The following is a 12420-nucleotide window of genomic DNA, read 5'->3' on the forward strand; positions in this document are numbered from 1 at the left end:
AATTAAAAAAAAATTCTCCAAAAAAAAAAAGTAAATACAAAAAATCTTAAAAAAAATAAGTTAAGCTAAAAAGTCGATGGGGAGTGTAAGATTCTAAGGATTTAATATATATTTTTTTAAACTCATGTTATTGCCCACTACTACATTTTAAGTGACTTAGAGTAGATTTCTTAGTTGAGCACTTACAGTGGCTTAAATTAATAGGCAGTGAATTCTCGTTAGATTAAGTGAGAAGAAAAGGAAACCCATGAAAGGAAAAAAGAGTAGGAAAAGGAAAAAGAGAGAGTGAAGGAGGATTTGAAGGGAATAAAGACTTGAGAAGAGGTTGAAGAAAACGAAAAGGAGAAAACAGAGAACAAAATTCAAAGGAACTTCCTTTAGTTTTACCAAAGTCTTGTTTCCAATGATTCTTTAAAAACCCACAGGTTCTACTTCTTAACCACAACAAAAACCCTTTCTTATTGTCCTTTCTTTGCCAATCATTCACTAATTTTCATGATTGGTAGTGGAAAAAGCAATTCATTCATTCACTCAACAAATATTTATTGAGAGAGAGAGAGAGAGAGTTTTGCCAAACTGTTCTGGACACTGAGGATAGACACAATAATGAACAAAACCTACATAAGTCCTTGCCTTCATTGAGCTTCCATTCTAGTGGGCTTGAGTAACCAAGATGTAGTAATTAAGGTGCTAAATGCAATAACAAACAGATCACAAGTTCTCAGTGGGTTAGCATACTAAATATCTATTGTCTAATCAACTTAGGGCCCAACACATGTATTTTTGGTCAGGCACATTTCCCCATGCCCACTCAGAGTTGCACTTTTGCTTTCACTCCATTTGCAAGAACTAGTCACGTGGTCCCAGCTAGATGCAAGGGCACAGCTGGAAAATGTAATTCTCAGCAACAAACACAAGCCTTTGGTGTTCCGCAAGCTGACACTTCACAGGGAGAGAGACAGACAAGAAACTGAGTAACTAAACAAATTGCTTATTATGTTAGGAGGCAATAAATGCTCTGGATAACAAAAAAGAAGGGGAAGAAATAGAGAATGTTTGTTAAGAATACTGAAATTTGAAATTGAATGATGAGAAAGGGACTCACTGAGGTGAGCAAAGCCGTCAAGGAGGTGAGGGTATGAGCCTTATGGATATATTACTGCAGGCAGGAATTATCAAAAAGGAGCCCTTTATGGCTGAAGCGAGCCAGGGGGAGAGAGGTGGGAGATAAAGTCAAAGAGATGAGAAGAGGCAGATTGTATGGGACTCAGGTTTCTCCTCTGAATGAGATGAGTGGAAATCAGAGAGTCATGTCCAGAGGAGGTATAAGATTTGATTTAATTTTATCAAAACTGCTGTTGACAGCTATGTGGAGACTGTGTTGAATGGGGGCAAACGAGAGGAGACTGTAGTGAATTGAACTGGAGTGGCCTCAATGGAGGTGATGGAAAATGGACAGATACTGGGTATTTTAAAGGCAAAGCAGGATTTGCAGATGGATTGGAGGTAGTTTGAAAGTCAGGAGGGAACGTGGCCTGGGCAATTTTAAAGATTTTACTTATTTTTAGAGAGGGGAAGGGAGGGAGAAAGAGTGGGAGAGAAACATCGATGCATGAGGGAAACATCAATAAATTGCCTCTCATATACTCTTCGACTGGGGACAGAACCTGCAACTCAGGCATATGCCCTGACCAGGAACTGAACCAGTGACTTTTCGCTTTGCAGAAAGATGCCCAACCAAGCCACACCAGTCAGGGCAGCCTGAACAATTTTATGGGTGGAGTTGCTAATAACAAGACTGAGAAAGACCATGGTGGAACATATCTGTGGGGAGACCAAGGATTCATTCCTGGACATGCTGAGTTTGGGATGTGTATGAGACAGCCTAGTGGAGATGCCAATAAATTGTTGGATAAGAGTCTGAAGCTCAGGAGAAAGCTATCAGCTAGAGCTATAGGTTTGGAGTCTCTCCTCACTCAGGGTCATGGGGAGGGAAAAACAAGTTAAGAGCAAGCAGAGTCATTGAGGAATTACTAATATTTGGGGCTGTGTGTTCATCAGATCAGAATCGGAATGAGGGCAGCATTCATGTTGGCCAAGTGGCTATTCCCCCACAGCTCCCTTCCTATCTGCCCACATCTAGCTGTGCCCAGTGGGAGTGATCTGATGAGTTGAAGGATAGGGCCCTTGCAGTTCATTCCAGGCTTCTTCAGCACCCTCTTTCATCACCACCCTGAGCTCTGATAAGTTTGGCCATTCATTCAACAAATATTTGTGGAGCATCTAATTATGTGCCAGGCCCTAAGTGAACAAGCGAGACAACCTCTGTGCCCTTATGGGGTTTATACTCCAATGGGGGTGGGGGTAATAAATAGTCAACAAACTGATAAGAGAATTTCTAACCCAGGGTTAAGAGAGTAGAGAGGTGACCTGCTTTGGTTAAGGGAATCACAAAAGTCTTCTTTGAGGAGGTGACATTTGAGATGAGACCTGAGTGCTGAAAAAATGATCATCGGAGCTGGGGAACGAGGTTCCTTCTGGAAGGAAGCTGGGGTGTTGCAGGGGAAGAGAAGGCTAGTGCTGGGATCATGATGAGGAAGGCGAGACAGAAGCCACCTCATAAGGGGCTTGTGGCCACAGTTAGGAATTTGTGTTTTATTCTAACTGTGATAGGGACACCTTTGGTGGGGTTAAGCAGAGGAGTCATGAAATCCATTAATATCACAAATGTTACTGGGCTGGTCAGATGGGGAACAGACTGTAGGGGTCATAGTGGAGGCAGGGAGAAGCATGAGGAGGCTTTCTAGCTCAGGCAACTCGTGGTACTGGGAGGAAAGGACCAGGATGCACCGTGGAGTGAGTGAATGGGTCAGGCCCGCAGAAAAATGAAGCGCTATTTCGGTTTAAGGCCTGCGGGCAAAGAAAGGGACCTACTTAAACACTTGGGAAGCACAGTCCTTGCCCTCAGTATATTTAGTGTTTAATTACAGGAAACTGACCACACACCTAGAAATATCTTGTAAACACAAAGCAACCATTAAATCAGTGCACATTTGTGGCTGAAGGGGAACTGGAGAAGGAGCAACCGGGGAACCCCGCAAAAAGGAGGCTTCAGAGCCTTCGTTAACTGGGCAGCGGACTCTGATCAAGAGTCCGCTGTATCCCGGATCTCTAGTCCACGGCCCCGCGTGGCTGCCTGCGCTGGAACCTGACTCCAGACTCCAGTTACCCAACTCACTCGTAGCTCCGAGAAAACGGGTGACTCAGGGGAGGTCCCTCCCCGGCACGCCGCGTTCTCGGCTGGGAGTGACTCACCACCTCGCTCCCTCCCTCACGGCTGACCCCGGGCCAATCCCTTAATGAGTCTACACCTCACTCTTCCCATCTGGCAGGGACAATTGCCTGGTGGAGTTTTTCGCTCCCCGGGGGCAGGGCTCGTGTCAGTGGCCGACCAGGTTCCTCGAGAGAGGCTTCTTCAAGGGTCTGGTGGAGCGTACAGCCCTTGGGTAGTCCCACGGCCCTAAGCCCTCCCAGTGCACCGAAGTTGGGGGTGGTTAATGCCCGAGCATTCCTCTAATTTCAGAGTCATTCAGCATTTTGTACCGAGTGCAGTTTCGCAATCACTGATGTCCTGGGGCATATTTCCTTTGGACACCTCTTTAAAAATTTGCTTGGAAAATTAAGAAAAGAGCAACCAGAGCAGGCCCCCAAAGCCTGCAAAATAGAGACCAGAGGCACCGGGAAGTGAGAGAGCGAGGGGACTGCCCAACGAGCGCCAGGGAGACTGCGCCAGGGCACCCAGCACAACCAAAAGCCTGCGGCGAGTGTCGGGGAGAAAGCTCGGCTCTCCCGCAAAAAGCCCGCTGGCTCAAGCAGAGGCCCGGGCGGCTGGCACGGGCTGGCGGGGTCGCTCGCCGGGATTCCCCGCCAGCGTCTGGGCGCCCCCTACTTCCAGCGCCCTCAGTTGCAGCCTGGAGACCGTGCGTTCCTCAACAACCCCTGGGCGGGAGTGGTTCCCGCAGTCTACCCTACGTCGCCTGGGCTTAACACCCTGCTGGGGCTCGGCAGGTGGCCCCCGGCGGGCACACCCTCCTTACCAGCCCCTTTCGGGGGCCTCCCGCGAGTGCTGGCGCGCCTGTGCGCGCGAGCCGGAGCTCGTGCCCCGAGTTACCTGCCCCGAGAAGTCACGATCCGCACGCACCCCGGGCGGTAAAAGTGTAGAATCGGTAGAGCCCACATTCCTAGGGGAGGGGTCCCTACCTAGATGGTCGTGGATCACATTACCGGCCGAGGGGTGGAGACGGAGGGAGAGTAAACGGGGTAAAAGTTACATTTTGCTTATTATTTCCCCCTATCCCCCCCAAATGCGCTTGTACTTTGGTTGACTCGGGGACACCGTGTCGCCAGATTCTGGAGCCCGACGGCTCCGGAACCTTTCGGCCCACGAATGCAGGAGTCATAGCGCCGGCTGGTCTGCAGGTTTGCCGGGCCCTGAAGCGACCCCCGGCTTCCCCGAGCGAGAAGTGGGTCGCAGGAGCCCGCCGCCGTGCACCGAAGATCTGGAGCAATAACAGACACATAATGCGCATAAATAAATCAATGAGCAACTCTTTGCTGCCAGCAGCAGGGAAACCTCGGGCTGATTAGATGCAGACGTGGGGTGTCTGCCAGGGCAGGAGGGCGGCGGGGCAAAGGGAACTGGCGAGCAGGCGAGGAGTGGGGGGAAGGGAGGCCAGGGGTTGGAGCAAAGAGAAAAACCCAAAGCTACATTTAAAAAATGGGGGTGACTTTTAAATGCATACGTCCCAGAGGAGGGAAGTGGGCCGGGCCGAGGGCACCCTGGCAAGCCTGCCACCGGGGGCAACTTTCCGGGCTGGAGGTGCGGCCCGAGGGGCGGCGCCGGCGGCGGAGGCGGGAGTCGGGGGCCGAGGGGTGGGGGGGAGTCACTTTAAAGGCTCTTTCTTACCCATAATGCTTTGTGGGGACGTTGACAAGTGGATCCAAGATGGCGTAGAAAGTAATGACAGGTAAGTCCTGACTTCCCCCTTCTCTGCTGCTGGGACCGCTCTGCGAGGTGCCGTAGCCCTCCGAGAAGGGGACCGGACTCCCCTCCGCTCCCCTGAGCCCCGGGAGGGGCGGCCCCGGGGCCGGCTGGGGGCCCCGGCGGCCCGCGGCGGGGCCTGAGAACCAGGGCTTTTCGAGGCGAGGCCCGGACGATGAGGCTGTTTACAGCTTCTTCCCCATCTCGGTCCCCTTCCCCTCCGCTGGGGGCCGCGGCGCCCTTGGCCCGGGCGGTGGAGGGGGCCGTGCAGACCCAGGCCGCGAGCCGGCGGGAGGTCTCTCCAGCCCCCGGCACTCCGCAAGGGGGAGTCGAGCCTCCTAGCATGCCTCCCTCCGGGTCGCGGCTGGGGGTGGGGAGCGTGCGGGCCTCCCACGCCCCGCTCGATCGCCCCCTCAGGGCTCGGACTTGCACCCGGGTGGGGCGGGGGCCGATGGGTGGGCGTCGGGAAAAGTGGGTCAGGGGTGCGCCCCCTCCTTCCTTCGCCGAGGGCTCTTGCCTGAGCTTCACTTTCTTCCCCCCTTTCTCCGCCCCCTCCTCGGAAATTCTCTTTGGGCCACAAGCACATCCACACAGATAAATACAGACTATCCTTTCCTGGAGGTTCCTATAAGGCTCCCCTTCTCTACGGCTCAGGGAGTGCAGTTTTATCTAGGGACTTGGATTCCTCTCCCCCTCAAATTATTTGACCCTTCTACACCCTCCCCTTTGCTGAGGGCCCTTCAGACAGGGCTGGAAGCCAGGGTCTAAGGATTCTTTTTGGATTAGGTTCCTTAGGTTTTGTTTGAAACTCCAAATGGTTATTCCTTCTCCTTCATAACTTACACTTTTCAGGCAAATCATTAATAGAATATGTATAACTCCAGACAGTGGATTCCTGGGCGGGGCGGGGGAGGGGGGCAGTTGTCCTGGCTAGTTTGTTCTTAATTTTACCCTCTCGGCTCATATTAATAAGGTTTATTCTCCTTCATTTCTTCTTTTCCTTTTTTTTTTTTTTTTAAGTAAGGTCAGTAAGTGCTGAAAGAGGTGACTTTTTTTAATGTTGTGGATTTTAAGAACATTTTGTAATCTCTTGTATCACACAGAAGGGAACTATTTTTGTTTTGAAGTAAGACTTATTTACAGAGCCTCATACTGTACCATTTTGGTAACTTTTTCCATTTGAAATATAGATGCCCTTTCACTTCAGGCTGCTAAAATGTTTGCTACTGATTATGACTATTACTGATGTATAGACACATTTTACTTTTCTATTTATCTCAGGAGTTGGATGAAGTAATTGATCACTAAAGAACGACAGTGCTGGTGAGATGTGTAAGGTGAGACTGCAGTTAAACATGATTTAACCTTTTTTCCCCTTCTTTATTTTAATCAATTCATAAGGGTGAGGCTGAGACTAGTAATTTCATGGGTCCATCTTTATTTCCCAAATAACTTACTTAATCAGATGGGGGTATAGCAGGGCTAGATTTAGAAAGGGAAAATATGTCAAATGTACCAAACTTTTCAGTGGCTCCAACATACTTAGCCATAGAGGATCTTACCCAGAGCCAAAAATTATTTGCAGCTATCCTTGATCAGTATCTTCACCAGGGGTAATTATAGTTTGCCTATTTAAATTTCCTTGTGTAACTTTAATCAGATGTCTTAATTTTGTCTGTGTGTTGGTGTCCGTCACTCACTCTGTCTACTGTCAGTGATTATGTGTGTGGACTTTGTGTGTCCCCTGTTTGTGGAGCTCTTGTAAAGTACACCCTTTCCATTGTAAAGAATTATTTTAGGCAAATCAGTCACTCCTGTTTTTATTTTCTGAAAAATGGAATGGTACTTGTCTCTTTCCTAGTTATTTTTGAAATAAAAAATGATAGTGTTGAATTTTCTTCAGCTTATTAGGGATAAGCCTGGTTATTATTTTCTGGTCACACATGGTGTGTGAATTAAAAGTGTTGCTTTATTTAATGTAACTTCTAATGCTTTGGATTTAAAGGACTTTATTGCTATTGTGTTGAACAGTATTTAGTACCGAGGAGAAGGAGAAAAGTTTGTTGATTTTACATTTTTCACAAGCAATTTTCTCAACTTGAAACATGTTCTACCATGGTTTATTGAGAAAATTAAGTTATGGTAGATTGGTTACTGCAGGGTTTTTTTTTTTTTTTTTTTTTAACACATCTGGGTAGCATTTGGATTTTGAAATCGTCTCACAAACTTTTTCATATCTATCACAACATCTGTTTAAGAAGAATAAGCTGTGCTTTTTATTTTTTTCCAGATTGAGGCATACAATTGACATTTTGCCTTTAAAAAAAAACACTTGGGAGAGGAAGGTGGACATAAACCAAGATCCTTTTGTAAGTGCACACACCACATTTGCTTGTGTTTGAAACTCAGCAGTGCTTGTGTGTATTGCATTTATTTTTATTCTTGGCAGAGCAAATATGGATTTTAAAATTTATTTATTTTCAGCTTACAGATGGAGTCATATTCATGCCTTAGACTTCCTAATCTGAACCTTTTATTTTTTATTTTTTACTTTTTAAGTTTATACATTACTTTGTGGAAAGGAACCAGTGATCTGCTTTTTGGCCTATGGAGAAGTTTGTTTGTAGTCTAAAATTTAGTATTTAGAAATAGGTAATCTTGTGTGGCTAGTGTTTGGCCTAAATTGTGTCAAGATATTTTCCACAATTTCACACGTGTTGACCATGTGAAGTGTTAGTATTCACTTCAAAGTGAAGTTAGTGGTTGGCCACCAAACAAGTTGTTACACAGAGTCTTCTAAAATAGGAAATACCATAGTATTGAAGGTTGTGGTGAAGTAGAAGTCTGTGTCTTTGAGCTCAATAAAGACATAGCTTTTTTAGCCTGTCCTTTTGGCTGGGAAGCTAGGACACTATTTTTAGGTAAGGCTGTAGTTTTTGGGAGCCAGTAAGTACCTCTCTATCAGCTGGTAAGCTTGACTTTTGCAATTATTAGCAAGAAGTTTAATTTTTCTGATACCATAAATATTTAATGTGCATTGTTTTAAAGTTCCTGTACATTTATGGAGTGCCCAGTGTTTTACTGAAGAGGGGAGTGATGCTAAACAACAGAAATCATTCCTACTTGCAAAGGACCTTGTGCAGTTTAAAAATATACAGCATGTTCATGAAAGGCTAAGAATATATCACAGAAGGACCTACAAATAAGTAGACCAGATCTTATACATGCATTTTTGTTTTCTCTGTACTGGGTAGGCTTGGTATTAATATTAAATGCAAATTAGCCTATAACTGTCTGTCAGATTATATTTAAGATCCAAATATAGGCTCAGTACAAGAAATAAGGTCCTTTGGCTATTGTTTCAAATGAATAGAAGATTTAGGGCTAAGTTTATCAACTCACAAGGGGGGGAGGGGCTACTTAAAAATTATAAGCAAATTGTTCTGGCTGTTTATTTACATAAACTTAGATAAGTGCACACATAGATATACTTTGATTTCTAAGGAATATTTTGGAATGTTTTCTAGGAGAGAACTATGAAATGTGTGGCATGTGGCCACATCAGCTTACCGTTTATTTAAATTGGTGGGAGTTGTCAGGATTATTTCCATTGCATTGGCTAGAAGGAGCATAAAACACAGTGATCTGTAACTTTAAGAGTGGCTGGGTAATACTTTTGAGTAATCCTGAATTTAATTGAGTTAATATTCCTTTTAAAAAATAATAATGTGCATGTAACATGAAGACTTTGAATTTACATATAAATTTTTTTTAAAGCTATCAGTTATTTGAAACAAACTGAAAGCTTTTCAACATATTACCAAAGAGTCATACCAACTTGTTTACTTGTGTAAATTTTACTGGATCAGTTTCTCCAAGAGCAGAAAGTTGTCCAGTAAAACCAGAGTTTGTGTATTCATCTTGCTTTTGAACAAAAACAAATAGAGAAGCAAAACTGATTGATTCATCATATTCCTAAGGAATGCATTGCATATTTAAAAAAATATTTTTATTCATTTATTTTTAGAGAGAGGGAAAATGAGGGAGGAAGAAAGGGAGAGAAACCATGTACAAGAGAAACATACATCTGTTGCCTCTCACACGCCCCCAGCTGGGGACCTGGCCCACAACCGAGGCATGTGCCCTGACCAGGAATGGAACCAGAGACCTTTCAGTCTACAGGCCAGTGCTCCATTCACAGAGCCACACCATCCAGGGCCCTAGCGTATTTTTTGACTGAACCGTTCCACAGCGTGAATGCTTGTGATTTTTGTTATTCCAGGGCCACATTTAAGGTGTTCTTGGCACAACTGAATTTGCCTTCTTGCTTTCTCCTGTGGAAATTCTTGTGAAAATAGTTCTGTAAGGCAACTTTCCTATCAATAAGCAATATGTGTAACTAATACTGTTTTTAAATTTTTACCTTTATTCATTTATTTTTATGCAAAACTGATGCATGCTATGGTAAGCAAATTTGAGCAGCACTTAAGTGTATGAAGTAAAAAAGAATAAGAAGAAAAACCTGTTCCCTTTCCTCCACCTTTAGTCATGTTCCCTGAGCTGACCATGGAAAACAGTGGATGGCATTGGGCTTTTGTGAGGTCTCTCTGTTGCTGAGCTATACTGGTAGCAGTGAAAGCAGGGGGAGAGGTGAGGAAGGTGTGGCCCCTAAATCAGTTTAGAGGTTATGCTATTAAGAGGTTATTAAGAGGGACTATTCCACTCTTATTTCCTGCGATGTAAAGTAATAGTGATAATTTTAAACTACCATCAGTTGAACATAACTTTATTTGAATTGTTAGTGAAACACTCAAACAATTCATTCCATTGTCAGATTAGTAAAGTTTTTGATTTATTGACATTTTAAGAATATAAATATTTGTGAATTGAAGGCATGTAAGTTTAGGGCTGGGGTAATGGTGATAATTACCATCTGTGGAATTATATGATATGCTGCACAGTATCCTTACCATTGGCTTTTTATAACTCGTCTCTCCTTTAATTCTCATAACAACTCCAAGGTAGTCTTTGTTATTTACATTTTGCAAAGGAGGAAATTAAGACTAAGTGTGAACTAACATAACGTCACCAGATTGGTGAGTGGTGGTGCTGGTGTTCTGTCTTGGAAAGCATGTGCTCTTTCCATTGTAATATGCTCTCCCACTTCTGTCTAGCCTGCCTTTATTTTCCAGACAAGGATTTTTAGGCTGGAGAAGCCAGGTGACTTGTCCAAGGTCACACAGCTAAGTAGTAGAAACATTAAACCAAACTTACTATATTTCTGGACTCTTATCTCAGGACTCTTGGTCCTGGCTAGTTATGCTACATTTTATTGAAATACTATGGACCAAAAGACCATATACTGGGTACATGTACATGTGAATACTGGGTACAAATATTTCAGAACTGATATATTAGCGATGGTATTTTCTACTATCTATTTAAATGCTCCCTTCTCTCTCTTTCAGAAATTATAAAGAGCTCTGATGGGCTATTTGGGTGATACCCAGTGCAGTGAACTGCAGGTGAGTAAAGTTTAGGGGAGCCTTATTTAGAAAACAAGAACTTGGTAAAACCTGAGAAAGAGACAAGAAAGATTTAATCTAGATTAGAGTTTCTGGCCAGAAAGTAGGAGGTGGGACAGGGTGGAAGAATGGTAACCTGAAGATACGGGTCTTGACTGAAATGGCTCCTTCTGGAACAGACTGGATGATGCCGACCAGACTCCGAAGAGACTGCCTGCCACTGTGTCAGTTTGTTTGAAGAGAAGTGAGGGTAGGTTAATCTTCCACTTCTGTTCTGAATGAGTAACTGCACGGGGGCTCAGCCTATCAGCATGACTGGAACTGGAGAGGTCCTTCAGTTTTTGTGTCAACATTCTTGAGTGGTAATCACCTTATGCTCTGATGAACTTGGTTAACTCTTGAATTGTTTGTTTTCCCTGTTATCTGCTATGTATATATTGTCATGAATAACTATATATCTGCATTTTTGAGGATCTAGAAACTGAGAACAGTATCTAGATTTTGTTTCTATCAACAGAAAAAGTTTATGCTTTTTTCCTAATGATTGTGATCCCTCCACACAATGGTTGTATTAGTCTTTCAAATTATTTATCTTTTGCTGAAGTGCTCTGCTAAGTAAAGAAATATCTATTGTTTCACAATAGTTTATCTTCTCAGTCCATGGTAGTGCTTTGGTCTTTCATTATTAAACTTAGAAAGTGGTAATACTACAGAAAGACAATTAGAAGACTTTTAATATTGTCCTTGTGGGGCATCAGTGCTAAAGGTATGTTTGTAATGTGTTTTCAATACTAGTCTTTTATTGGACATCACCAGCTGCAGAAAGCTTCATGTGTTAATAAAATACTTGCCATCCTGCCTTTTGGACTCTAGCTGGGTAAGATTTACAAGACATTGCCTGCTACTTTTTACCCATTTATTTTAAGATGGAATTTTTAGTTTTTTCTTTCTTGTAGTTAAAATAACACTTTTTCCCTTTTTAACTGTTTGGAGGTTTCCTGGCCACTAGATCTTCGATTTATCCATGAGTCCATGCTGCTTTTTAACTGTGACTCAGTCTACCACTGAGTCTGCAGGTTATTTTAGAATCCCAGTGACTTTAATGTGACAATACTCTATACTTTTAGGATTTATAGTTGAATATGGGCTTGACTACTTGCTGATTGCTGAAATAATAAGTTGGTTGCAGGGACTCTTTGTTTCGTGAGTATATGTTTGTTTTACATGATTCATCTGCAACAGGGCCATGGGGATGATCACAAGACGGACTGAGGTGGTTTGTTGTTTTGGAAAGCGAGGGTCTGGGGGTGTCATAGGTCATCATGACAAGGAGTGCCGGAGAGCGTTCAGTGAAGGCCAGATTGAACAGTACAGGGAGGGGGGGACCTCTTGAGACTGTATCAAGTTTGTGTCCTGGAACCCCTCTGTTTCCTCAGTATGGTGCAACTGTCTGTCTTAAATTATGATATTAAATAAATTGTTAAAATTGGGGTTATTCCACTAAAATAGTTGATTTTCTTTAAGCATTCCACTGAGATATATTTTTCTCATTTTAACTTACGATGCATATATTTTGAATTTTTTTCTATGTATTAAATCATGAAACATTTCCATGTTAAAGGTGTTGCTATTTAATTTATATGATAACATTTGAAAGGCTGCAAAATATTTCATCATCATTCTCTCATAATTTATTTAAATCTTTTTATGTTAGGTATTTATGTTATTGGCTGGTTTTCGGTTGATGCTTTAACCCATGTTATTGTAGATGTTAGTGTATTTTTTTCCTGAGTAATTACTATCTCTAGGATAAACTTTTTGAGTACATTATTGTTTACATGTTATGAAAGTTTT

At 43.4% G+C, this 12420-nt stretch overlaps 1 protein-coding gene across 7 annotated transcripts in view; it reads left to right on the top strand.

Annotated features, from left to right (window-relative positions):
- The first annotated feature begins 4961 nt into the window (after positions 1 to 4961).
- Positions 4962 to 12420, top strand: part of HELZ (helicase with zinc finger) — a 137644-nt gene continuing 130185 nt past the window's right edge. For 4 of the 7 annotated variants that reach the window (XM_054573058.1, XM_054573063.1, XM_054573062.1 and 1 more), the window contains exons 1-4: positions 4962 to 5027; positions 6323 to 6378; positions 7332 to 7410; positions 10510 to 10566. The gene's annotated coding sequence lies outside the window, so the exon portion shown is untranslated. Of the gene's footprint in view, positions 5028 to 6322; positions 6379 to 7331; positions 7411 to 10509; positions 10567 to 10745; positions 10817 to 12420 lie in introns of all 7 variants that reach the window. The other 3 variants (XM_054573059.1, XM_054573061.1, XM_054573060.1) reach the window with 3 other exon arrangements.

This window comes from Pteronotus mesoamericanus, unplaced genomic scaffold, assembly GCF_021234165.1.
Source record: "Pteronotus mesoamericanus isolate MK-2021 breed Mesoamerican mustached bat unplaced genomic scaffold, CSHL_Meso_final contig_246, whole genome shotgun sequence".
In the NCBI taxonomy this organism is placed as follows: domain Eukaryota; kingdom Metazoa; phylum Chordata; class Mammalia; order Chiroptera; family Mormoopidae; genus Pteronotus; species Pteronotus mesoamericanus.